General features: G+C 55.2%; 1 pseudogene; it reads left to right on the top strand.

Annotated features, from left to right (window-relative positions):
• The first annotated feature begins 1,857 nt into the window (after positions 1–1,857).
• Positions 1,858–3,644, top strand: LOC121443003 (annotated as a pseudogene).
• Positions 3,645–4,579: the final 935 nt, after the last annotated feature.

Below are 4,579 nucleotides of genomic sequence, written 5' to 3' on the forward strand. Positions count from 1 at the left end.
TCCTAGCATCCTTGCTGTGTCTCCGGCTTTCCCTGAAAGTCTACGAGTGGTCTCCGGGCCCAGAAATTCTGCCGATTTCAACACTGTCCTTGTGCACTCACTGAGTGGTTCTGGTTACCAAGTTCCTCAGAACAGTCCTGCTTGCAAGGAACTCCACATTTCAGAGTTTGTCTGTACTTCGAAACAGTCTGGGTTATTGCCACAGTTCTTAGCTGCACTAGAAGTGGACAGTGAGACCATGTCACTGAAGACTCCACACACTTCCCTGCAGGGTATGGAGAAATCAAGTGAGGCCTTGCCGGAGGCTTCCTCCGTGTGCGATGCTTTCATACTGGCAGAAGGCGCTGTGCAAGCTGCTCGCGGGGACACACACGACTCTGTCACCAACAGTCTCACTCAGCTGCAGACCACTTGTGCTATACTGCCAGACTGCCAGGTGTGATATACACTCTGGGGTAATATGGGCACAATCATTGTGGGGCAACCAGTTGCTTTCTGATTGGGTTTAAGGCCTTTTCTACAGGAAGGAATCCATTCCCGCTGCTGTAGACCTGTAACAAGCCTTGGCGGGCCTCTCGGAATTCCTAACGGGGATACTACTGTTGCTGTTCTGCTCAGTAGTTATTCTTTTTTTATCTTCACTGTTGAGAAGCATACAATGGTGTCACAGTTCCATCACCCAGCCATCCACTAGGGAGGAGTTGCTGGCTAGCTAGGGTGCAGGGACGATCCATTCTCAATACCCTCTCCCTTGCTCAGATGAGCTCCTCAAACAAGGAATAGAGCTAGAAAGAAAACTCGGGCCCTTCTACTGGTACCTTGGAGCACCCACCAAGACCACACTTCCTCCCTGGTTTTTAAGGGTACATTAACATAAGACAATGGCACTTTCTAAAAGCCACCCGAAAATAGGGGTGCCTCAACCGGCTTGATCTACAGATTTGTCAGAGCAAGAGGATGCTGTCTGGGATGTTTCCCTTCGCAAGCTCCAGTCAGAGATGACCCCATTCAAGTGAGAGTGTCAGTTCATGACCAAATGATACATTGTGTCTTCTCCTGGAGGGCGGGGTCTGCAGCGGCTCCTTGCCGCATGCCTTTGTAGATGGCGGACAGACATGTGTTATGTCGTGAATTCTGCCACATCTGGGCAACGGCAATAAAATGTGGGTGGAGGCTAAGCAAGAGGTGAGTGGAAGGGCAGGGCGACCCTTTCTGCAAGGCTCCCGCACCTCCCATTGGGTTTGAGGACCATTTAGACTCATAGGTGAGAGCAAAGGGAAAGTCTCAGCACTTTTCTTTGCTTCTGTTGAGGATACATTTTTCTTCTGGTTTCCCTTTACACACATGTAGTATTGTGGGTACAGGAAACTGGCCAGGCTCCAGGTCCATTCCAGAGCCCAGGGTGTCTGCTTGCTGAGTTCTTTCCCACTTGGCATATGCTCAGGTACCTCCTGCCAAGGGTGGCCATTGTCTGACAGTCACAGGGACAGCCGATCTGCCACAAGCTCTGTCTCTGTGTGCCTGGGCTTGGGACAGTTACCAATTCAAACGGGGTCAGATTAAAATGACCAAGGAGTGGCTCTTTGCCTGTTTGCCCTCGCCTCGTCCACACATCTGTTCCTTCACTGCATGAGAGCCCCATTCTTCTGAAATCCAGAGCATAACGAAGACCAACAGAGACATCCAGCCTTGTGGACTGAGCAACTGCTGCATTCTCAGACTTTGTGTTCACAGACCGTCATTGTGGAGTTACCTGGATCATAGCCTGTGTCGCGTCATCCCAACTCTCTGCCCATCCTCCTTGAGAAGACTCTGAAGGCCTCTGTTTCAGTTTGGACAGGGTTTCTGGGAGCCAAGATGGCTGCCTCCAACGCCCAGTGCCGAGTGACAAAAGCAGAGAGCAAGGCGGCGGCGGGGCCGCATGGGGGGGGGGAGTACCCGGGAGCGCGCGACCACGGGGGCGCCCTCGCCAAGTTCCCCCCAGTCCAGGCCCGGTGGTTTTCCCGGCGCTGCCGCACGGGCCCAAGGCCTAGCCGGAGCAGGGTCCCGGGCCCGTGCCGGGCCTTTGTTCTGAGGAAAAACACAATGGTGGCCACGGACTTGGGGTCTCCCTTACTCCCAAAGAAGAGCTTGCCTGTCTCTGGGACCCTGGAGCCGATGGCCAGTCGGCTGAGCAGCAAAGTGGCTGCAGAGGTTCCTCATGGCAGCAAACAGGAGCTGCCAGACCTCAAGGCCCAGAGCCTGACCACCTGTGAGGTCTGCGGTGCCTGCTTTGAGACACGAAAGGGTCCCTGGGGCACGCCTTGAGAAGATATGGCACCTTTGAACCTATCATCCAGGACAGAGCCAGTACGTGACATCCATTGCGAGTTCTGTGGTGAGTTCTTCAAGAACCGCAAGGGCCTTTCCTTGCTCGCTCCCACCTGCGCCAGATAGGTGTGACTGAGTGATCTGTCAATGGCTCACCTATTGACACACTTCAAGAGATCCTGAAGAAGAAGTCCAAGCTGCGCCTCATCAAGAAAGAGACTCCAGCTGGAGACCTGGCTCCTGCTCTGGCTGAGGATGGCTCCCCGGCAGCAGCTCCTGGGGCTATGCATTCCCCAGACAGGGTCTCTGTCACCCCTGGCTAGCTGACCTGGAAAACCAGGAGCTGGGCCGGCCCAGGTTCCCCCGGAGCTCAGCCTGTCGTCCATCACAGGGGCTAAGCCTTCTACCACCAGCTACCTGGGCCCAGCGGCAACCAAATGGCCCCTACAGGATGATCAGGAGGATCGCGTCCTCCGAGCAGAGGTCAAGGCCAAGACCTACATCCAGGCTGAACTGCCCTTCAAGGCAAAGATTCTCCATGAGAAGACCTCCCACTCCTCCACCGAGGCCTGCTGTGAGCTCTGTGGCCTTTACTTTGAAAACCGCAAAGCCCTAGCCAGCCATGCGAGGGCACACCTTCGGCAGTTCGGTGTGACAGAGTGGCGAGTCGACGTCTCCCCCATCGAGACGCTGAGTGAGCGGATCAAACACTGGCCCCAGAAAGTGGGTGCCTACCAAAGCTACATCCAGAGTGGCCGCCCCTTTACCAAGAAGTTCCGCAGTGCTGGCCATGACAGTGACAAACGGCCACCCCTGGGGTTGACACCTGGGGGCCTGTCCCGGGTTGGCCGAAGTGCTGGGGGGGAACTGAGGCCTGAGGCTGGCAGGGCAGCTGACAGTGGTGAACGGCCTCTGGCAACCAGACCACCCGGGACCGTGAAGTCAGAGGAGCACCAACGGCAAAATATCAACAAATTTGAACGCAGACAAGCCGGCCCATCAGATGCCTCTGCAGCTCGGGGTGGTAAGGATGCCAATGACCTGCAACAGAAGCTGAAAGAGGTGCGGCAACCCCCACTCCGGGTCCGGCCAGTCCCCTCCCTGGTGCCTCGCTCCCCCTCCCCCCAGACATCACTGGTCAAGTTTGTGGGCAACATCTATACCCTCAAGTGCAGGTTCTGTGAAGTGGAATTCCAGGGACCACTCTCCATCCAGGAAGAGTGGGTGCGGCATTTACAGCGGCACATCCTGGAGATGAACTTCTCCAAAGCAGACCCTCTGCTCGAGGAGCCCCAGGCCCCACAGCACAGACAGCAGCTGTAGAGGCGCCCTAACATAACATGCATTCCAGATCCCCTCTTGTGCCACCTGTCACCTCCTGTTTCTTCTCTGTGTCCTTTCCCATTTCCCTCTTTCTTTTCCGTTTCCAAAGGAGCAAGCCAAAACCTCAAACCGGTGCCCTTTGGGGACCAGGCACACTACATCCTGGGTGCCGGGAGCCAGCTAGCCACCTTCCCTCAGCCTGAGGACTCTGGGGCCACAAGGGTACCCTCTTTGAGCCTACCTGGTTGGTCCAGCAGGGGCAGTAGCCAGGCCTTTGGTGGTGGCCAATCTGGTTACAGGGGAGAACATTACTTCCCTGTGTCTAGCAACCAGGCAGGGCTATGTCTGCCATCCGTGGCCATTTGCAAAGACCCCAAAGACCCCTGTTCCCTTTTGCCCCCATGAATATTTATTCTCACTCATACACAGGCAAACATACACGCGCACCTCGTGAGACCTGGGATCTGCCCTAGCCCCCAGAGTTCCCAAGTCAAACAACCACATCATGCCACGGTGCTTCTTGCTCAGGGGAATCCATGCTCCCTCTGCTAACTTACTAGGGCTTGGGAGCCCCCACTGAGACCATAATGCCACGGAAATTCTTGCTGGCTGCTCTCCCCCCCAAAGGGGGCCTTCCTAGCTTGGAAGAGTTCAGAGCTGACAGCTGCCTCCTGCCATGTCAGAGCCTCAGGGACTCCAGGGCTGGGAGGGTAGAGTGAGGGGTGGGACTCTCTTCTCCCACCCCTGCCACCCTCCCCCTTTTCACTGTTGCTTTCTATGTATAGCTCCCTAGATCTTTCACTTTAATAAAGATGTGTTTTGTGTAGAGAAAAAAATAAATAAATAAAATGACCAAGGAGTCCATTGTACCCTTTGGAAGCAAAGGGGTTTGAAAGTGGTTTAGGAAGTGGTTGAGAGGGACCTTGGAGGGGAGAGCAGTTGCCTC

This window comes from Microtus oregoni, unplaced genomic scaffold (genome assembly GCF_018167655.1).
Source record: "Microtus oregoni isolate MIOR12 unplaced genomic scaffold, Mior012 000002F_ref0000024, whole genome shotgun sequence".
Lineage (NCBI taxonomy): Eukaryota > Metazoa > Chordata > Mammalia > Rodentia > Cricetidae > Microtus > Microtus oregoni.